Source organism: Monodelphis domestica, chromosome 1 (genome assembly GCF_027887165.1).
Source record: "Monodelphis domestica isolate mMonDom1 chromosome 1, mMonDom1.pri, whole genome shotgun sequence".
NCBI lineage: Eukaryota > Metazoa > Chordata > Mammalia > Didelphimorphia > Didelphidae > Monodelphis > Monodelphis domestica.
The window spans coordinates 223127385-223151621 of record NC_077227.1 but is presented as its reverse complement, the minus strand read 5'-3'; the positions used below and the strand labels follow the sequence as shown (position 1 = coordinate 223151621).

At 36.9% G+C, this 24237-nt stretch overlaps 1 protein-coding gene across 5 annotated transcripts in view; it reads right to left on the bottom strand.

Moving 5' to 3' along the window:
* The window catches only part of STXBP6 (syntaxin binding protein 6), a 382595-nt gene that overhangs the window by 261508 nt on the left and 96850 nt on the right, over positions 1–24237 (bottom strand). Inside the window, exon 1 of one of the 5 annotated variants that reach the window (XM_001365009.4) lies at positions 15947–16047. The exons of the other annotated variants lie outside the window; for them this stretch is intronic. The gene's annotated coding sequence lies outside the window, so the exon portion shown is untranslated. Of the gene's footprint in view, positions 1–15946; positions 16048–24237 lie in introns of those variants that run through there. 5 annotated transcript variants of the gene reach the window in all.

Sequence of the window (24237 nt, the reverse complement as noted above, 5' to 3'; positions counted from 1 at the left end):
AAACTGAAGCCCAAAGATGTTAATCCAAGGTCACATATGCAGAGATAGAACCAATATATTTAAGTAGTAGGTACAATGCCAAGACCAGGGCTCTTTTCATGCTGGATAATGTCTTTTCTATCCCTTAACCAATAAGGGAAAATGTTCTATGAGTCCCAACAGAGAACCTCTTCCATGCCCAAGAATCCTGAAAGTTACAGAGTTCCTTGCAAATCCTCTACAACCTTTTAAAATTGCCCATTTAAGACTATCTCTCCATTTTATCTATAATAAGAATTTGCCAGTTTGCACACATTAAGTCTTCCTTTAACACAGCAGCTAAAACTATTTCTCTGAAACAAGATTTGGGGCAAATAAAAGTTAACATTATTATGATATTGTCAATTAAAAGATATCCCTCTTTTCTTTTAACAACTGATGAATATAGCTATCATTTCTCCCACCCCCACCCCATCCCCAATTAAAATGAAACAGACCTGGCCAAAACAAATTGCAAAGAACTTTAAATATGCTATTTATTTGTTCTTGACAACAATCCTAAGAAGTAGGTGTTATACATTTTACAGATAAGAAAACTGAGGCAGAGAGAATTAAGTGATTTGTTTGCTCAAAGTCATACAGCTAGTAAATATGTGGGATGGGATTTGAACTCAAGGCTTCCTGACTCCAAGTTCAACCCACTCTCTTCCCACTGTATCACCTTCTTGTCACTTGATAAATTCATAGTTTGGGGAACATATTTTGTAAAGGATTTTATTTGGGTGTATTGAAGGGAAGTCAGTGTATCACTGTGGAATCTTAGATTTGAAGTGATGCTCTAAGAAGTAGTCACCACTTCCTCAGTTTTCTTATCTATTAAATGAGAGTAAGACAAGATAATCAATGAGGTTCCTTCCACCCATAAATCTGTAAGTCTATGCTCTGAAGTGACTCTTGTCGTATCAAGAAAATTTTAAAAATAAGTGTTGTCTTCTCAAAAATTTTAGAACACATACATAGTATTTCACCTTGTCTCCGATCACACTATAAACCATATATACTGTACTTTCCCTATGGAGGTCACATATTCATGAGAGTATATTACTTCTTCAGGGACAGAGATCATGTTATTTTTCTTACTAAATGGCAAGCCCAGAACAGAGTAGATGCTTAATAAATAAGGAACTAAACTGCTTCTGAGGTTGAAAGACCATGAATTTAATCATTCTACAGTCTTCCCTTGATCATGCTAAATATGTATGACTTTAACTTATCCCCAAATACCCTGTTTTTCAGTGCTAACATATTAAAAAGCATGGCCTTTTTCTTCTAGACTGCCTTGTTTTTCTCTACAAGATGCCACTTAGTAACTGGGGGGACCTCAGATAAAGTCATTTCATACCCCTGGGTCTCAGTTTCCTCATTTGTGAGAAAAATATTTTGGATTAGAAAATTCTATATATCTCCAATAGGGACTTGAATGACAACAATAAGAAGAACAGGTAGGATTTACATAGCACTTTATGATTTCCAAAGCTTTTTACAAATATTAACTCCTTTTATCTTCACAGCAACCCTGGGATGTAGGTATTATTATTATTCCCATTTTAAAAATGGGGAACCTGAGTCACCATTCAAGTAACTTGCTTGGGATCATACAGGCCAGTGGTTAAGTGTTTTAGAAATATTATCTTAAAGTCTCTACACTATACATACTTGTAAGTAAAACAGGTTTGTATTTACTATTTTTTACACTAGAATTAAGTTCTATTCAAATGCAGTTATAATATTTTTTAATTTTAAAAAACAATTTTATTAACAGAATTTGTTTAATAGGTAACTCAATCTCTCCTTCCTCCCCACACCCTAGAAGGCGTCATTGGGCAAACAGATACGCATATATATTTTATGTCTTTTGTGTTCCCACTTAGTTCATTCGCTGGACGTTATCTTTCAGATATTGAATTGGTAGCTATGTAAAATGTTCTCTTGGTTCTGTTCATTTCATTCTTCATTATCTCATGCAGTTATTTCCAAGTTTTTTAATTAATCTGTCCATTGTTAATTATGGTGCAATAGTATTCCATCACAATCATATATCACAATTTGTTTAGCCATTTCCCAATTGAGGGACATCCCCTCAATTTCCAGTTCTTTGCCACTACAAAGAGAGCTGCTATAAATATTGTTAAACATATAGATTCTTTTCCTTCTTTCCTAATCTCCTTGGGCAATAGACTCATCTAAGGGTATATTGCAATTTTATAGCATTCTGGGCATAATTTCAAATTGCTCTCCAAAATGGTTACATCGATTAACAATTTCACCAACAGTGTAATAATGGCCCTACTTTTCCACATCCCTTCCAACAACTGTCATTTTAGCCAAAGTGATGTGTGAGATGATGCCTCAGAATGTTTTTGGTTTGCATTTCCCTAGTTATTTAGGGTAGTTTTTAATATATTTATATATGGCTTTGATTTCTTCATCTGACAACTGTCTGTTCATATCTGTTGCTCATTTATCAATTGGGGGATAGCATTTGTTCCCATAAATTTGACAAAGTTCTCTATATATTTTAAAGACCTCTATTTGAAAGTCTGAAATTTTTCTCCCAATTTTCTGCTTTCCTTCAATCTTGGCAACAGTTTTTTTTTTTAATTTATACAAAAATCTTTCAATTTAATGTATTCAAAATTAGCCATTTACATTTCACAATACTCTCTGTCTCTTGTTTACTAATAAATGTTCCCTATTCTTCTACTTTACTTATGATATCACCTTTTAAATCAAGATGTATCCATTTTGATCTTCTCTTAATAAATGGTACAAGATATAGGTCCACATCTAGTTTCTGGCAAACTTTTTCCAGTTGTCCCAGCAATTTTTACCAAATAGTGATTTCTTATCCCAATGGCTTGGATCTATACTTTTATCAAATACAAGGTTACTATTCCTCTGTTCCATTTATCTGCCTTTCTATTTCTTAGTCAGTACCAAATAGTTTTGATAATTACTGTTTTATTTTACAGTTTTAAATCTGGTACTGTTAAACACCCTTCCTTAATATTTTTTCAATAATTCTTTTGATATTCTTGATCTTTTGTTCTTCTAACTGAATTTTGATATTTTTCCTAACCCAAAATGACAGTTTCTTGGTAATCTGATTGATGGCACTGAATAAGTAGTTTAGATAGGATTGCCATTTTAAATATGTTGGCTCTACTTATCAATGAACAATTAATATTTCTCCCAATTAGTCAGATCTGACTTCATTTGGGTAAAACATGTTGTTTGTGTTTATTTTTAAAAGAAAAGCACTTCATTGCTTACATCTAGTAAGGATTTTTTTCTCCCTGTTGGACTTGAACAGGGAAAGCCAAATCTCATATTACTTAATTTTGTTTTTCATCCTTTACCTGGGCTACCCAATTTAACTCCATCTGTTTATTTTTACTTCATTCAAGGTCAATTAGAAGTCTAACCCCATAATTTAAGACTTTCCTTAAGCCTTAGTGATGACAGTAAAAAGCCAATAGCTAACATTTATATAGGTGGCATATTGGATAGAGTAATGGGGCTAGAGTCAGGAAAGTCTGAGTTCAAGTCCTGCCTCAGATGTGACCTTGAGCAAATCAATTAACGGTGTTTGTTTTGGCTTCCTCATCTGTAAAATGAGCTGAATGAGGAAATGGCAAACCACCCCAACCCCATTATCTTTGCCAAGAAACCCCTAAATGAGGGTTGGACATGAATGAATAACAAGAAACATTCATAAAGCTCTTTAAGGTTTACAAAGCATTTAACATATCATCCCATTTTATTCTCATTACCACTCTTGAAGGTAGGTGATATTATTATCCTCATTTTAGAGAGGAAAAAACTGAAGCAGAAAGGTTTAAAAAGCTTGTCTATTATCACAAAGCTAGTAAGTATCTGACACTGGATTTGAACTCAGATCCTCCTGACTACAAAGCCAACACTCTCATCAACTCACCACTTAGCTGTCTAAATTTAAAAATCATGATTTCTAATTCACTACTCTATTAGCTGATGAGAATTAAAATCATGTTTAGAGGCATGTCCTTTGGCACAATTTTCTGAAAATTGTATCCAGTAAGTAATAAGGCTGACCCTACAAGAGTAAAGCTAATATATGTTCTGCAATAGCTTATTGGGCTTATTAAAGAATATTGTGCAAAATAGAATCTGTCACTGAGATCTAAAGGGTAAAGAAGCAGGAGCAATAAGTCTCAGCCCAAAAATGTTTTTTTTTGTTTTTTAATGGAATGATGTAGGTGTGAAGTAAGGAAAGAGATCAGGAACAGAGAGGTTTCCCAGCCTCTCTTCAAAACTAAATCAGGGTGGCAGCTGGGTGGCTCAGTGGATTGAGAGCCAGGCCCAGAAGGGAGGTCCTGGGTTCAAATATGACCTTCGACACTTCCTGGCTGTGAGACCATGGGCAAGTCACTTAAACCACCCCCCCCTTGTCACAATCTTCTTCCTTAGAACCAAAATATTAAGAAAAAACTAAACTAAATCAGTTCCCATACTTCTGTGTGTACCAGTGGCCTGAATCAGTTCTTTCATTAACAAAGATCAAGTGCTTACTCTCATGCAAAGCACTGAAGGAGATGGATTTAAGTATGAAAGGTTGTGCTCTCTGCCCTCAGGAAGCCTACAATCTAGCAGATATAGAGATAGCTCTGACAGATATTATTACATAGAGAGATCCAATTAAGATACTAAATGAATTGCATCACTGTCCATGAATCCTTCATGTTGACAGAAAGAAACCAGAGAAATTTGATTAGATAGATTCAAATGATTTCATAGGAGCCACTAAATATTTTTCTCCTCCATTTAAGTACTTTTCTAAATACATGTTATCATGTAGCTTGAACACTGTAAGTAATAAAAATAATAATCATCATTATCATCATCATCATCATCATATCTGTACATCACCAGACTTCCACAAATTCTAAGAAAGACAGAGACAAGCTACAATAGCTTCAATCTTCCCTGGCAGCAATATAAAAAATAACAAAATAATGACAAAGGAAGCAAGTGGATAAGAATATAACCAACCTGGTTAATTTCTGACCACTTCCCTACTGCCTTAACTTTGACCTACATCCTGCCTTCGCATTCCAGGACACATTTTTGTGAAATCATTATCATAGGATTAGAAAACTCTACGTGGTAATATCTGCCAAACTGAAAAGGAGAGTAACTGGGAACAGGAGATAAGCACTTTGGACAAGAATCTGGAGACGCAAATTTTCTTTTGAGAAATGGGCAAAAAGTAATCTTGACCTTTGCTTACTAATTAGGATCATAGTACTATGAAATAGGAAGAATACATTCAAATATGAAGTTAACAACAAACTTAGAAGAATATATACTAGAGAATGACTGACCACAACCAGCCTCACAGTCTAATTGTATTTAGATAAGTAAAATCCCAAGAACTATAAAGTCCAACATAATTTACCAAACCCTGATTATTGCTCACCTATAACACCAAAGCCTTTTTAGAGCCAATCCAACAGTTCTGTTGGATGCCACATTCCTCTACTTACTTTATATCCCAATGGATAATCAATCATCAGTTCACAGGTAACAGGTAGGAACCAATAAGTAAAGGCAAGAGCAAGGAAGGTAATGTGACCTCAGTATCCAGTACTATAGCAGTCAACTTCCCCTCTATCATTTACAATCAGCCTAAAGGAGTGACCATGTGAATGCTGTGCTCCTCTATGAGAGGGCAGGGCTTTTATATAGTTTAATCCAATTTATAAAGTATCAGTTTTCACTATGTCTTCTAAGTGAAGCCAGCTGCAGTCTTTGTTAACCTGATGGCAGAATTTTGCTTGACAGAAACCAAATGACTGTAATATAATTGTTCAAGGTTCAGAAATTACTCAGAATTGGGGCTTAACAATTTCCTAGCAGTCTCTCTCTACACTATATAAAGATGCTATTGATTCCCTGGACAAGTAGGAAGTGTAAAAGCTTGATACTTGATATCATTTTTACAGCTGTAGGAACCAAGGTAAAAAAAATTTCTGTGAAAATATTTGGCCACTTGAAGTCAGGAGGACCTGGGTTCAAATGTGGCCTCAGACACTTCCTAACTATAGAACCCTGGGCAAGTCTAACTCCAGTTGCCTCGCCCTTGTATTTCTATTTTCGAACTGACACTAAGATAGATTTCATGCTCTCCATGAAAAGCTAGCCTCAGATACTTGCTAGCAGTGTAACCCTGGACAAGTCATTGAATTCCAACCGCCTTTCTGTCTTAGAAGGGAAAGGTTTAAAAAAAAAAAGACTACTTATAATCCCCATGAAAAGCTACACCAGATGGGAAGCATTCTTTGAGTCAAAACTCTATTCCTCTATTCCAAACTATTCCCCTCCCAGCCATTCCACAATATATTTGCAGTACAAAAATAAGAATGTAATTGGATTTCTTTCTATGCATTAGATGTGTTCTGAAAAGTATATAAATCAAATAATTTTAAAGCTATAAACAATCTTTTAGGTAATGTGAAGTATTTATCCATAATTTACCAGTTTTTAAGTTTGAATTTTATTGGGATTAATTAGTGCCCATTAAATACATTGAGTTTTCCAAGAGAAGGAAGGAGGAAAGGAAAGGAGAGGAGAGAGGAGAGAGGAGAGAGGAGAGAGGAGAGAGGAGAGAGGAGAGAGGAGAGAGGAGAGAGGAGAGAGGAGAGAGGAGAGAGGAGAGAGGAGAGAGGAGAGAGGAGAGAGGAGAGAGGAGAGAGGAGAGAGGAGAGAGGAGAGAGGAGAGAGGAGAGAGGAGAGAGGAGAGAGGAGAGAGGAGAGAGGAGAGAGGAGAGAGGAGAGAGGAGAGAGGAGAGAGGAGAGAGGAGAGAGGAGAGAGGAGAGAGGAAAAAGGAAAAAGATTTGATCACATGGCAAGTATCTGTGGTTCCTTTAGTGTGGATAATTCCCTCTGTCAAAGCAGATCATCCTCCACTGATGACTCAGGAGACCTACATATGATTAACATTCATAAGGTATCTAGAATACAGAATGTGTTAGGTACTTAACATATAAAGAATGTATCTATGTATGCATGAGTGAATTTAAAGCTGCATGAATTCTCAGTGTTATAAGAGTACTATTAGATAAATGAAACTTTTTTTTTTAATCTTAACTTCATCCTTAAAATCTATACTAAGTATCTATTAGTTCCATAGCAGAAGAGCAGTGAAGGCTAGGCAACTGGGGTCAAGTGATTGGCCCCAGGTCACACAGCTAGGAAATGTTTAAGGCCACCTTTGGACACAGGACCCTCCTGTCTCCATGCTTAGCTCTCTATCCACTGAACCACCTAGCTGTCCCACTGTTGCCATCACCACCACTACCAAGAAGTCTCTTAAAACACAAAAACATAGCAGTGTTTCTAAGATCAACACCAACATAAGGTCTTCATCTAGTGGTACCGTTCTTATACAATCAAAATCAAGGTAAATTTTATAGTTTCTCTTTTAAATAACCAATGATATAATCATGGAACAATTAACTTCATTTTGAAGCAAACTTTTTTTTTTTAATTTTGAACCAGTTTAATTGCCTATAAGAAGGTACAGTTCCCTGAGAATATGGATTGGTCAGTTTATAAGTTGAAGAGACAATGATACAAGAGCCTATTCTATTCAGATCACATTTATACCTGGCAAATTTGCAGGATGAAGGGACAAGAAACAATGAAATATAATGGTTCCTTTCACTTAGTTTGCATTTGCATCTGTAAAAGGGTTAAAAGTAGACCTTTTTCAAAGTTCATTAAATCATTTTTCACTTTTCAAAGGCTACAAAACTTTTGAATTTTATTTGCATCTTGTAAAAGATGAGAGGCTTTGGCCAATTTATGTCATAAAAAGTTTAAAAAATCAGATAAGCAGCCAGATGAGACAAGAGCTTGCTTCCAGGATAGCATCACCACCATTCCAACCTACTCATCTGCAGGGACCTACGAGAGACTTGGAATTTTTTTTTTAACTGAGGAATCCTGTACTTAAAGCTATTTGGTAATTGTTCAACAAACAGCCATTGCCTGGTTACAGCTTAGCCTATAGAAATGACGATTTGGGAAACATACAGGACAGTCACCATAAGTTCCAGTGAAATCACTCACCAAATAGCTCCAGTCCTATACCAGGAAGACTGGTCAAAAGGATAGGCTTCTGCCTTCCCATTTCCTAAATAGGATGTGGCAAGCCTCCAAGATGAGACCCTAGAGAAGGCATTTGCTTATTCTACACTCAGTCCTTGGCTCTTTCTAAAAGAATGTAGCAGTATCTCAAGCCAAGAAATACAACTGAGCCTGAAGCTAAGGTTGTAGGGATTACAGCTGCCCAGAAAGAGCCAGTCCAGGGAATTCAAGCTTTTCCACACAAACCAAGGGACCAGAGAAAGAGGTACCAAGGCGTGTAGCTAGAATGTGGAATAAAAGATGTTTTACACCAGTGTCAGTGAAACAAGTGACCCAGGAGAAGGCCTCCAATACAGCAAGTTATGTTCTCAGAATAAAAGCATATAAAGATGGTAAGAGGGCATAAATGAAACCTAATCTGCATCTAGGAAGGGAACACCCAAATCAATACAACTAGACTACAACTCAGTTTACTGGATGTAAACTTCATAAGAACAGAGATCCTATTCCAATCCTTGATCTCCTATAGCAAGCTAAACCAACTATTCTGTTATATTTTTCCTCAAAAAATTACATTTCCATATATATATTTTATACTCAACCACCTTCCTATAAAAGCAACCATCACAGAATTTTTAAAAATGGTAAGGCTTTAGTCCCAGATCTACTAATTAGCTTTGGGATTTTAGATAAACTATTTGCCTTCTGAGCCTCGATTTTCTGATTTTACATCATTTATATGATCTAAAGATGATTTGAAGTTCTAAAATCCTAAGTGTATGATTCCCAGGCTAGTGTTACAATCAAGTAAATGTTATGGTTCTTTTCTACAAATCTATGTTATACTGCCCTCATTTATCTTCTGAGCTCAGGGTTTTCCATCTCCAACTCTTGGGTGAATCTAGGGCCCCCAAATCAGCATATCCAAAATGGAATTCATTAGCTTTCCTGTTTTTGCCTTAAATCCACCCTTCTTCTGAATTTCCTTATTTCTTACACTCTCAAAAGTCTAAAACTATCATTCTCCGTTCTTGCCTTTCCCTTATTTATAGTCTATCAGTACCCAAATTGCAACCATCCTCTTGCTATTTCCTCTAACAGAGGTCATCAAACTAATACCCAGGAGCTAAATCCTACTGTGAACAGTTTATGTGAGAACAGCAAGCTAAGGATGTTTATTATACTTTAAAATACAATACCACTTTACTTTCTAAAGTAAAAAATTATTCTTGGCTTCTAGGCCTTACAAAAACAGGTGACAAGCCATTGGGTTTTTCCCCTCTTTAGGACACAAGTCTGCCTTGGGAAATATAGCTGGAAGATTTCCAGACACTGCAATAAAGGGAATATCTTAATAAAGCAAGTCACAAGATTTTTTTAATTTCCCTGGACATATAAAAGACCACTAAACTGTGGTCCTAGTAAATAAGCGATAATATATTGTCTAAAAGGTAAGATTGTCTATACAATTAACATCCTTACCTAAAAAATACTTTATTGCTAAAAAATGCTGACAATCATCTGAGTCTACAGGAAGGCATAATCTTTTTGTAGCCTGTGGAGAATTTTGCCTCAATGTTTATGAGTTGGTGACTGATCAGGGTGGTTGTTGTTGAACACTGAGGTGGCCGTGGCAATTTCTTAAAGTAATAAAACAATGAAATCTGCAACACTTAGAAGCCATTGTAGTGTTATTATTTGGCCTAATTTCAATATTGTTATTTCTCAAGAAATAAGAGGGATGCAAGGAGAGGGAAAGAAATGGAAATCACCAGTTAACAGAGCAGTTAGAACACACACAGCATTTATCAACTAAGTTTGCTATCTTATATGGGCACAGTTTATGGCTCCCCCAAACAACTACAATAGTACCATCAAAGATCACTAATCACAGATTACTGTAACCGATATAATAATAATGACAAAGTATGAAATGTTGAGAAAACTATCAAAATGTGACAGACAATGTGAGCACATCGTACTGATAGACTTACTTGACTCAGCATTACCTACAATTTATTAAAAATACAATATCTGTGAAGTGCAATAAAATGAGGCATGCCCCTTTTCACAAGCTTCCCAGCTATTACTCTTCCCATGATGGGGAGACAAAATGTGACTGATTTGATTTAAAAGTATTGATTTTCAGGGGTGTCTGGTTGATAGAAAATGTTGGGTTAACCTTTAGCTCTCTAAGGTACAAGACACAGACCCTCTGGTTTATAATTGATATTTTTAAGTTTTCAAGAGAAGCCAAGGGTCTCATTTATATTACATATCACTTGAAGGTCACTGAAGCTGCTGACCTGCCAGATTCCTTAGACAAAGCTTGTTCCTTTCAACAAGTCAAGTCAGGAATTGTTTCCTGTAGAAGGTACAGATGATATCTATAGTTATGAAAGTGGTAGCTGTAAGAAAGCATATTTTCCAAATAGAGTGACCAGAAGTCAGTCAAAGAAGCATGAGATGGCTTGGGAAGATGACCCTAGAGAAGAGAATGAGGCTGATGTGGTGGTGGACTTCTGGTCATCTCCGATGTGACAATGCCTCCTAGTAGCACTGCTAGTGTTATGGGAAATTCTGATTTCCTTTTATTCTTCATGTATCTTTTTATTAATATTAATACCAGCTGACCAAAACCTGTCCCAAAGAATATAAAAAAGCTTCAAGCATTCCTTAGTAAGAAGCTAAAGGAAGAACCTCAACATGTGTTGGCAACATGTAAGTTCCACCCTACACAAAAACAATTCTCTTCCTCCTTTTCCTTAATCTATTTGTGAATTCCCTATGCAGTTTACCTATAACCTGACTTAGTTTACCTACAGTTTGATGAAATTTGTTTTCTTAGAGAATTATGATTCTTTTTAACTAAATTTATTCAACTTTTATGACATTGATAGACATAGAGAATTTATAAAATATCTTCTCTTTAACTTTTATGGTCTAAGAGGAATGTACGAAACACATAAATCAATGATTTCTCCAACACTCTTATGTAATTTTTCTTTAAGAAGCCTTGTCATATTTGTTCAGGTTTTCTCTGAAGCCTGAACCTGTCTGAGCATAACAGAAACCTAGGTTTCTACAGCATTAATGACATGAACTCAAGAAGGAAGATATTTCTGCTATAACACTAGCCAAGACAAAGGAATTAAAATTAACTTCCAAGGTATGGAGAACGTAGCCCAAACAGTGCTACTAGCTGCTGGATCTGGTAATGTTTTTCCATCCATCATGCTACTGGTGCTGAAAGAGATGAAATTTCTTCTTGGTAACATTAACTACTGTTAAAATAAACTAAAGGATACTTTAAAAAAGAAAGAAAGCCTGTGACTCACATTCTGTTCAATTATAAATGAGACTATTTTAATCCCCTATCTTCCCTGTTTGTATACTCAATATGTATGCCTTTTCCCTATATATTTAGAATCACAAACAGTACTGATTCAAAGACAGAAGTTAAGGAATTTTTGTTTGTTTGTTTGTCTTGGTTTTTTTTTTTTTAAGTCTAGATTATAACAGTGGACAGCATCAGTAGCAAAAGAACAGTATGCAAATGTATGAGTCTATACTTAGGTGAGAACCATATAACAAAGAAATGTCTGTCAAAGAATGTCTCAGATAAATATTCTTGAGGATTGGTTCTGTGTGGAGCAAGAACTTGATCTGAACTAAACAAAGAAAATAAAAATGAAATAAATGGTGAGTCTTGCTTGACCCAATTCCCAGCATCATTATTTCTTTTCTTTTCCATTCCTCCTTTTTAACTCACTCTTTTTCTCCCTTAATTTATTTTTAGCTGTGCCATGAGTAGAAAGTTATATTTTGTTGTTGTTGTTTAAATATATAGCAAATACCTGTGCTACTGACAGAAATGCATACTGAGACATATATTTCTGGACACAGACAAAGAGAGAAGTTGTTTTGCCTCACTATGTTTATCCAACTAGTTAATCACTTTCCATGAACTTTCTATTCCATTTCCTGGCATGTCTGGTTGATATTCAGAATAGGTTGGGTCAACCTTTATTTCTCCAAGGTACCAGAGACAGAGGCCCTCTGCTTTATTTGCCTTCTTAACACATCCCTAGGCCTGGCTCTCAATCCACTGAGTCACCTAACTGTTCCCATAATTTCCTCTTAATGGGAAAATCATTGAATTACTACCCAGGCCTCCCCTTTCCTTCTAGATTTCAGTTTGAAACAATATCTCAACTCAAGTTCACCAAAGAATGTATCACTTAACACTATCTCCTGTGTAACATTTAAATGCTTATTTATTCTCGTTAACCTTATATTCTTTTTCAATAGGGAAAAAAGTGAAAGGAAGAGAAAATAAACTTTTATTAATCAAAAAAGGTTAAATTTAAAATAAAAGTAAATTTAACAAAATTTAAATAAAAACTTTGTAGCAAAATAATTCAGAGACCTAAAATAATGCTAAAAATCCAGAACCAAATTATAGAATATGAAAGCTAGAGATAAACATCATCTTTATCAAATCCCCTTGTGTTTACAGATTAGAAAACTGAGCCCTATGTAAAAAGGTGAAATTAATTTCTCCAGATTATATCATCAGCAAGTTTCAGAATTACAATTAAAACCTTAGGTTTTCTGGTTTCCAAGTTCAGTGGGGTTTTTTTTTTCTATGATTCTTGCCAAATAAAGTCAATTAAAAACATTATCAATTTTTTAAAAAAACCTGAATTTATGTTTTTGATTTGAGTTCCTACTATAATTTAGAGAATGGCACACTTTGAAAGAAATATATTCATACTCTGCTATCACTGCTATGTTATGAGTACTGAATCCTTCACATTTAAAACAAGACTTCTATTAAAGAAGAATCCTGACATGATTCAATGCCCCATTTGGGATAATTATCTGAAAACAAGAAAGTTTGTACAGGCAAATTCAATATAGTTTATAAGACTTATAAAGAATTTCAAAACAACTGGCAATTATCTCCAGAAGGGTCAGTATAATATTATATTGTAGTAAGAGTGACACTGAAAAAGGTCCCCCACTACAAAATATTCCACATCTGTTACCTTGCTTTGAGTTCCACCATTAAAGGTTCTTTTCTTTATGATTTAGGAATTTTTGGTCTTCCAGATTAATTTATATCCCACTATAAATATCCCTGGAAGGAACAAAACCTTAAGCCTATGAATTTGAGTTCAATTAGAACCTAGAAAGTTAAATCTGGAAAGTTCATATATCCTAAGATCAGAGAAGGGACCTTGGAAGCTATAAAGTACAACTCATTAAGTTCCTCAATTGAAGGGTCTAAGATATAGAAGATATGAAAGGGATGGGAGCTTAAGGGTGTAGCAGAATGAAGGAAAAGGTCTAGAAGCTATTTCTCTTTTCTCTAAGATATTAGAATAAGTAGAATAGCTAGTGGCTCTGTGTATAAAGAGCCAAGCCTGGAGATGGGAAGTCCTAGATTCAAAACTGGATCCAGATACTTCCTAGCTGTGTGACCATGGGCAAATCATTTAACCCCAATTAGCTAGCCCTTACCCCTCTTCTGCCTTGGAACTTATACTTAGCATTGATTCTAAGACAGAAGGTAAGAATTTAAAAAGAGAGAGATTGGAGCAAGTAGGAAGGAATAAGCTCATGGACAAAGATGGAAGGGTTATTTGACTTAGAAGAAAAAGGGAGACCCCTTCTTCTGTTAAAGGCATATCAAGAATAAAATTGGTCAAGATTTTAAAAAAAGCACAATCTCAGACTTGGAGTAGATTAGAGAGATTACCTAGTTCATCCACAATTGAACAAGAATACCTTCTATGACACATTGGGCAAATACTCATTCTCGTTATTTCTAAAAGACTTTTACTAAGACTTAAAGTTTGAGTTACTTTAGTAAGGTAAAAGACTTTACTAAAGATAATACTGAAACACTCAGAAACCAATTCTCTGTGGCACAGGTAGCCAGAAGTCCTATTTCAATAAGCAAGAGCAGCACAATCCTTCAGACCATTCAGATCTGAATATCATAAGTGGCAATAGCCAAATGACTGAGACCGATCTCTGATGCTTAATTTTGCTGTAAAGTAGGAGGCAAGATCAGTTGTAGAAAATGAAAGAAGCAAGTTGGGGGATAAATGGTATGAGCTGAGTGGGAAAGTGGGAGACAAATTGGATCATCTAGTACAGCCACCCTTTCAAACCATGTCTCCACCAACAACAACAACAATTAGAGGTAGGGATGTGAGAGGGGGCATGATTTAACCACAGCCACAATTAGTAAAAAAAGTTGGAACTAAAACCTAGATCCCAATGTCCATCAAATTAAATGGCAGTCAGCTGAAAGTAAGGAAGTAAGAGGGAAGTGTGAAGAGTTGTACCAGTAAAGAGGCATAGACTTTAAAAAAAAACATCAAATGTTTGTTAGTGAAAAAGGTAAGGGATAGGAAGGAGCAAAAACAAACTGTTCACATCACAGTTTTGTCAATGGGCAGCCTTGTTTGCTTGGGAAACCCAAAAAAGTAGACAAGTTAAAATGGCAATAAATCAGTCTGCTGTTAAAAATCACTAATTCTAGCAAAGCTTGTTTATTTATCTTTAGGTATGCCTATTGTGTTATTTAATTAGCAGTGATGCTTAGATAATCTGATTTAGACTAGGACTACTGTATTTCTCTAGTTGGAACTGTTTGGAGAGTTTAGTGTTTCATTGTTGACGAATTAGCCTTTATTCCCAAACAAGACAGTGCCCACCCAGGTTGAACAACAGCTGTTCACCATATTACTTTCTGTTACTACTGGTTTGGAGTTTGCTCCTAAGGAACTTTTGGATGGCTACCACAAGACACTTTTCTACATCTCCTGAGAGAGAATTTTTTTTTCTCCAAACTGGAAAAGTCTGAAAATATGAAAAGTCACATATTTCTGAGATTTCTGCAGTTTATCAGGGGAAACTATTGACTTACCCTCTACCATATCCACCATTTTCCACATACATTTTTGCTTTCCATCTACACCACATTCACTGGTTCTCTTAATGATCCCTCTTCACCATTGCCACCCCTGTATGATAACTAACCTTGTCCAAAGGATTTGAGAGGTCACTTGCGAGTAAGACCTCCAACCTCCCTTCTCCACTACTGCTGCTTCTGGAAGTGAAGTATTCCCTTTGGAAGTTGAACATACACCATCATCCAGAGAAAAGGATGAGTGAATCAGCAGTATAATTTAGGTAATCAAAAAAGCAACTAATTCTATCTGTGGACTATATCAAAAGAGGGATAGCTTCCAGAAATAAAGACCTGATAATAAGGTAGTGAGGTTTCCCTTAGTGGAAGTGAATGAACTAGGTAGTCTCTTTAGGCTCCTCCAAGTCTTCACTATACCCTTTCATATCTTCTATGTCTTAGTTTCTTAGTCTAGATGGCTGTTAAGGTCTCCTCTAACTCTAAAACTCAGTGACTCTCTGAAGAATTTTCTTTTTGAAGACCAACTTGGGGAATAGATTAGAGAAGAACAATGCAGAAAAAAAAGTGATAGATCAGACCTCCATAAACCCTTCCTCACCAATCAAAAACACAGCACTTCCAGGGGACTGAAAACCAAATCTAACAAGACGGAGTGAGGGAACCCTCCTCCTGGACCTAACTTAAAAGCCTGAACTCTAGAACACATGGATTTAAGGGGAAGGAAGAAAGAAGGTCCCAGGGCCCCTCCCCCACCTATAGCACTGAGCCTCTGAGGTGTTTGGAATCTCTAGGCGGACGGTAAGGGTGCTAGTCTGGAGGGACAACCTTACCCACAAAGTTGTGCCAGGCTCAGGGCTTAGAACACAGAGGCAAATGGAGGAGAAGCACAGAGCAGGAGGCCCCATCTCAGCAGAAACACTCCATCTTGCCTCCCCCTTCTAGAGGTTTTGACCTCAGGGAACAGCCAGCTTTACAGATCAACTCCTCCCCCCCTGGCTGAATCTCATCAATAAGGGCAGATAAGAAGCCTTCAGAGGGCAGAGAAGCTCAAGCTCCAATACCCCTCCCCCACAGACTGATCTGAGAGCCTCCCTGAGTGAGCTCCAAGGGACAAAGGCTGCAACAAACTACAGGCAACAACTTTGACAACAGGGCAGCAAGCCCAGCTCCTTCTCAGCTTCTCCTGTCAACTGGAGAAGATCAGACTACCTGACCAAACGGGAGAACAGAGAAGAAGCCCCTTCAGCACAGAACAGCCCAAATTTACAGATCCAGCACAAAATGAGAAGAGCAAGATTACAGGCAACTGGGGGGGGGGGGTGGGAGGAAGGGGGAAATATGAGTGAACAAGAGAAAAAGAAAAAAGAGATTACAATCTACAGCTTCTATCCAGGCAATGAATAAAGAGCAAATGAAACAGAGGAGGATCAAGGAACACCAATCAAAAACACAGAATCTCCAGTGAATTGGACACAGGATTTGGAAGAACTCCAAATACAATTAAAAAAACAATTAAGATAGGCTGAAAACAACTGGGAAAAGAACATAAAAAGCAAAATAAGTCATCTGGAAACAGAAACAGGGTGTTGAAAGCCAAAATTAATTAGCTTGAAAATGAGGCAAAGAAAATGAAAGATGACCTCCAAAGAAAATCTGACCAGAAGGAGAAGGATGACCAAAAACCCAGGGATGAAATTCAGTCTTTAAAAACTAGAATACATCAACTGGAAGCAAGTGATCTCACAAGGCATCAGGAAACTATAAAACAAAATCAAAAGAATGAAAAAATTGAGGAAAATATGAAACATCTCATTCACAAAACAGAAGATTTAGAAAATCATTCCAGGAGAGACAACTTAAGAATCATTGGTTTACTGGAAGATCATGACAAAAGAAAAAAGCCTGGACATCATTCTACTGGAGATTATCCAAGAAAACTGTCCCAACATTTTAGAGCAAGAGGGAAAGGGGGAGATTGAAAGAATCCACAGATAACCTCCTATACTTAATCTGAAAGGCATGGAATATGATATTCCAGAAAGAAAGGGAACTAGCTCAACAACCAAGAATCAACTACCCAGCAAAACTGACTATATTCTTGCAGGGGAAAATATGGTTATTTAATAAAATAGAAGACATCCAAGCATTCATAAAGAAAAGACCAGACCTGAACAGAAAAATTGATGCCCAAACACAGAACTCAAGAGAATCACCAAAAGGTAATTAAGAAAGGGGGGAAAAAACTTTTTTTAAGGGGACCCAATAAGCTAAAATGGTATGTATCCCTTTAAGAAAAGAGGATATTGGTAACTCTTAAAAATTGTCATTATCACCTGGGTAGCTAGAAGAATTATACTTAGAGGGAACAGTAACAAACTGTATAGGATGAAATGCGAAGACATAAATATGTATATAGATATATGTATGCATAAATATATATATGTACATATATATATATATATATCACTAGAGGTAAAAAGAGGTTAATACTAAGAGAAATGGGAAAAGAAACAAAATGAGGTAAATTTATATGTCAAAATTTTCCATACTATTTTTACTCATTGTTCCTGATTCTTCTCTGGGGCTTAATACAAAGTCAAATACCTATTCCATAGAATTTTCCTTCAAAGATTTGAAGACATGTATCATATTCCATCCTCTTAAGTCTTTTCTTCTGAGTTTAGCACTCATATCAGGCACTTAAGATCCTTCAGCAAGATAGCAGTCTTCTCTGCATGGTCTCCAGTTTATCAATGTCCTTCTAGCACTGTGGTGACCAGGACTAAACAAAATAATCCAGATGGCCAGGGTGGAGTACGTTGGTATAACTGCTTCCTTATTTTTAAAAGCTACATCTCTTTTTCTTCAGCCCAAGATTCTAATTGCTTTTTTAGTTGCCATATCACAGCACTGACACCTCACTATTTTGCAACCTTGGACAAGGGAAAGGAAATAAGTATTAAGCATTGCCAGGCCATGTGCTAAACGCCTTACAACTATTATCTCATTTCATCCTTATAAAAACCTTGGAAGATAGGGGCTATTGTGACTCTCAGGTGAGGAAACTGAGGAGAATAGCAATTAAGCGACTTACCCAGGGTTACACTACTAGGAGTAGATTTTAACTGAGATCTTCCTGTCTCCTGCACTCTATCCATTGTAACACCTACCCCAACCACAGATATCAAGTCACCTTACCTCTCATGACAACAGTTTCTTTATCAATGAAATATGGTAATTGGACTAAAATTGGACTTATCATCTCTTCCAAAACTATAAATCTAAGACTGCTTTCAAGAATTTTACAAATTGGTTAGGGAGACAAGAAATGTTATAATTATTAACAATCATGGATCTACTTAATATTAGAACTAGAAGACACGAGATATTTCTTAGCACTGATCTCCTCTTCAAAGAGCTTGGAAGGGGGCAGCTGGGTGGCTCAGTGGATTGAGAGTCAGGTCTAGAGATGGGAGGTCCTAGGTTCAAATCTGTCCTCAGACACTTTCCAGCTGTGTGACCTTGAGCAAGTCACTTAACCCCCATTGCCTAGCCCTTACCACTCTTCTGCCTTGGAGCCAATACACAGTATTGACCTCAAGATGGAAGGTAAGGGTTTAAAAAAAAAAAAAGAGCTTGGAAAATTTACAAAATGTATTGAATCATAATGACACTTACTGGCAGAGCTGAGATGAGAACCCAGATGCTTGTGCCTTAAATCCAATTCTCTTTCAAAGAAGAATTTGGTACCGATAATATGAATGTTACAAATAAGCACTCAAAGAATTCTGGAGAAAGAGATCAGGATGATCAAACCGTCCCCAAGCAATATTTAATATTACTTTGTGTTTGAAGACAAAAGAAAGGTAGAGTCGTTTTGTAAGTCAATAGGTGTGGGTAAGTCTGAAATTCCCCTAGCATGAAGACTGAAGATCTGAAGCTTTTAAAAAGGCCACTTGGATATCATCTTTTGTTATTTGCTTTTAATTTCTCTTTTGAGGGAAGTAGGATGGAGCAGGAACTTATTTCAATGAAATAACCTGGGACAGTATAGGGAGAACACAGTATTTCTGATCCAGATCAAGTTGGGACTCGGTGGTGAACCCAAATGAACAATTGCATTTCTTAATATCAGTTTGAGTACCTTGTTCCATCTATAAGAGAATGCTCACTATACAAGTTGTTATAAAATTGCAAACCCACATGTGGTTGACAATTGATCCAGGAATTAAGATGCTGGCATTGGCTAAGTTTCCTCCAAACAAATGCTAACTTCTTTTTGTCCCCTGGGATCAGCTGCATTCTGGCATCAATGATTTTCTGTACCTATTCCAGGCTGTGGCAAACAACAGGGTCTGAAAATAGTGATCTGTCAAGACTAGTTCTTGTCTCTGGAACTGTACCCTTCAGCCCCAGTACAAAACACCACCAGGTGCCTGCAATCTGTAATCAGAGCTCTATTAAAAATGCTCTCAGAAATGCCTGAATTATCCTGATTTCTCCCCACAGCTGCACAGCATCTTGCTGGGTAGCTGAAGAGCCTCTTTCTACAGGTTCACCTTGAGACTGTCCCAGAAGCTCCCCAATGCAGGTCAGAGGCAAAACATGGGAATGCCTTGAAAACCAGGACTCAATCTAAGGCACAGCTGCCAATCACTGTAAATGTAAACGTGAAAAGAATGAGTAGACATCCGTGGTGTAGCTGGCTCAGAATGCCCCCTCTCCAGCCTACAAATCCAGGTCAGTCTTGTGGCCCACATAAAAATTCAGATTAATGTCCAATCTAGTCAAATCCTGGTCAATCAATGTCAGTCCCTTTCCATCAGCCAATTCTAGAAGACAGCTCTTGACCTAGCCAGCTATGCAGTGCTTTATGAAGGAAAAGCCAGCAGCTTGGTGCAGACATTTTTTACAAAATACATTGAAAATAATATAACAGCAAACATGAACAAATTAATCACTTAGGACTTAAATTCAAAGTTTCCCCACATTCTTCGAATTCCCATTAGCAGTCCAATTCTACCCAAGGGAACAGAGGCTGGAAGTGAAAAAAGTTGGGGAGAAACTTATTAAAAATATTTTAGGAATTCTTCACTCCAGCTATTTAGAAAAGAAAAATATTCCTGGGAAGTCCTTGTTTCCATTAGAAGAAATGAGCAAATGTGTAAAAGAGGCAATATAGCAGGGAAACAACAAGCCCAGTCCCAATGGATCAGAGTCCCATACCCCAAAAATATACAATGAGCAGAAAAACAATCCAAACAAGTGCCTATGAAAAGTTCCTTACCACCAGGAAGAGTATTGCCTGGCACATGAAAAATGAAAAATAAATGCTTGATTGATCATATCAGCACAGACATTCCTTCATCCAGGTTATCTAGGTAAGAGTTGGAAGACTCCAATCCTTCAAAGACATCCAGGAGACAAAAGGTCAATATGAAAACTGCAGACATGTAAAAAAAAAAAAGTACGTGTCCTGAACACAGGAATAATGGTGGTCATTTTCAATTTCTAGTGAAATAGATACAGGATGACCAGGGAATCTGTACCATACAGAAGGAATGCACAACAATGTTGGAGTAGAAATCAAATGAGACATTTCCTACAGGCACAAAATACAGATACAACTAACTCACCACTGACCAGATGGGAGAAATCAAATTAACTTCAAATCATAGGGTCTGAAAAATCAAGTCCTCCAAGCAGGAAATTTTACTAGCATCAACAAATGTTGACATTTGACAAAAACAAAGAAATAAAGCAGAGACCTTTCTTTAGAGACAACATTTTTCCTCATTTTGTCTTTACAAACCTTTACAGAGTTACCTGTGAACCCTTCCTAACACACTGCTCTAACCATACCATTACTCTAGCTTTAAAAGAAACTAAAAAACCTTATAATAGACCCAGATTTCCCAAAGGAAAAAAAAAACATGAATCTAAAATCCTGGCATTCAAGACATCTTTCCTCTATCTGACTCCAATTTAATTTCCAATACTATTCCCTTTTATATGCCACATTTTGGTTCAAACAATTCTTTATCTCTCATTCTACTACTGCCCTTTCCAAATACCATGCCTTTGGTTCACACTATCCTCTATTCCTGAAATGGATTTCCCTAACCATAATTTCTTTCCGTACAAGTCCTCCCCTTATATCAGTGCCAGGACAGTTACCACTTCCTCTTTTTAAAAACATTCATTTACTTATTTGTTACATTAATGTACCCAGATTACCCCCCTCCCTCCACCTCTCCCTTTAGAGAAGTCATCATTTGACAAAAAGATATATGCAGGGGGAAGCTGGGTGGTTCAGTGGATTGAGAGCCAGGCACAGAGACAGGAGGTCCTGGGTTCAAATATGATCTCAGACACTTCCTAGCTATGTGACCCTGGGCAAGTCACTTAATCCCCATTGCCCTAAAAAAAAAATATATGCATATATAAAACTATGTCTTACATGGTCAAGTTGGGATTTGAACCCAGAACTTCTAAACTTAAGCTTTGCATTATTAGCCTCTGACTCCCCAAGAATAGGGATTATAGGGCTTGTGACTAACTAACAAGTTCTATTTTGAAGGAAACTCTCGAGTCTTTGTGTGGGAGGTGGGCAGGGGAGAGATGAATGGACTAGTGTATGGGGTGAGGAAAGGGAAGAATTTAATATAACCCTCCAATTTCTAGTTTCTATCCTAGAACAGAGAATGAAGGTTAATCACTCTAACTAGGCCCCTTGATCTCTTTTCCTCCTACTTCCTCCAGGACTTGGACACCAGGAGTTATTATCTCCCATTAAAGATATATTTAATTCTTTCAGTTCATCCAACCTAACCTAGCAAAATCTGAGAATCACAGGAATTTTAAAACCAAGGTAAGTTTTAAAAATATATTGTAACTTTCAGAGGAACTTTCAACATCAAAGAAAAAAAAATCTAAAAATTATATGAGGGGCTTTTAAAAAAATATTAGTTGATGACCTGGGGGACTTCTTGACTGCAGTACTACATACTAGTTTAGTTATTTATGAATATCCAGATTTCTTCTATTCCAATTCTTTCTCATTTATCATATAGCTTTCAGTGGTATGTAAATGAAGGAAGACAGCTTACTGTACTGAGATATAAAGGAAGCTCAAATGATTAAATGCAAATGTGAAAATCATGTCGATACAGAGCAGAAAACTGAATTCTTCATTTTCCTATGTAATTATCTTGGAACCCACATGGAATTCAGCCAAAAAAAGTATGCTCTAAAATAAGCAGGCTTGGTTACAGAATGCTGCTTCCAGTATTTCCCTGATGTATCTACTATCTGTTGCAGTTAAAAGGTTCTCAATTCTTAATGAGATAGAAGCAAGGGGGGGGGGGGGGTGGTTCATCACCATCTTGACCCCTTCATAATGGTTTGTCAATGTCCATCTTTAAAATGTGGCATCCAAACACCCAAGGCTACATGCTGTCTCCCACAAATAATCCTATAAAGTCTAAATTAGTCCAATTCTGGATCTCAAGGAATAGAGACAGACTACTTACATCTAATTCTAAAGGATTTATTAATATGAAATTTTCCCTGGTACAAAAAAAAAGGATATTAAAGATACCTATGCCAATCAACTGCAGTGGCCACCTAATTCTCAGCTATCTATTTTGGTCACTGAGAGACAAAGCAGCACAAGTGAAATTCAAGTCCTGTTCAAACAAGGTATGAACGGCTCCAGCATTTGAAAGAAGCTGTCTATCTGTTCTGACCTACGGGGCTGGAAACAGCATTAATTAGCTTTATCAAATACCTACGAAATAGAAATAGTTATGTAATATGATAAATCAACATTACAGCACTGGAAAGTTTCCAAAGAAAAAAGTATACATGAAAATCCTACAATAATATATCTGCAACACCAAAGGGTTGCAGAGGTTGCCAAGTAATAATGATGGTGATGATGATGATGATGATGATGATATAGCAGAGGCTCAGTAAATAGAGTGAAAGACCTGGAGTCGGAAGGATCTAGGTTCAAACACTTGCTAGTTGTGTGACCCTGGGTAGATCACTTTAAATCAGTTACCTAGCCCTTAATGCTCTTCTGACTTGGAACCAATATTTAGTACCAAATTCAAGAAGAAGGTAAAGATTTTTAAAATAATAATAATTGATGAAAGCATTAACATGGCACTTGTTTTGCAAAGGACTTTATATGTGTTGTATCATTCAATCCTCACAGCAAGCTTGTGAAGTATTTGTTATCATTATTCCCACTTTAGAAATGAGAGACTGAGGCAGAGAGAAGTTAAGTGACTTGTCCAGGGCTATATATGCAGTAAGTATCTAAGGCAAGATTTAAATTCAGGTCTTCCTGACTCCAGGTCCAGTACTCTTTATCCTCTATCGCATCTCTCTAAGCAACCTAGCTGCCCTCTGTCTACTTTTGCCTTTCTCTTATGGAGGAAGGGGTTATTGGTATTGTCAAATACCTTCAGGATGCTCCACCCCCAAACTGAAATATCATTATTTGATATGGTATAATAATTAATAAGAGTCAGTAAATGAGCTTTCATTCGCACTTACTATAAGTGCAGTACATACAAAGAAGTCATTAAGCATTTATTAACAGTCCCTTGCTTTCCAAGACACCTCACTTTAGACAAATACGTGTGTGGGGGTGGGGTGGGGGCAACCTCACTGAGAATGGAGAAGACTGGGAGAGATAGAAAGAAAAGATCTACCATAGAATGTGGGATTTGGACTGAGTTTAATTTAATAGTCAAAGGTGAGGAGGGGGAACATTCCAGGTAAGAGACAAGTGTACTGTGAGAAGACAGAATATCAAGACCCCAATGTGTCACAATCATAGTTCTATATGGAGGGGAAATGGATAAGAAGACTGGTAAGTTAGGAAAGGTAAGACTTTAGGGGAGGGAAGAAGGGAGAGGGAAAGAGAGAGAGAGAGACAGACAGAGACAGAGACAGACAGACAGACAGACAGACAGAGACAGAGAGAGAGGACAAGACAGGGACGGGGAAGGAGAGAAAGGCAGGGAGAGGAAGGGAGAGGGAGAGAGTAATGAGGGGATTGTATGTATGGTCAAACTTGAACTTTGGGAAAACCACTCTGATAGCTTTG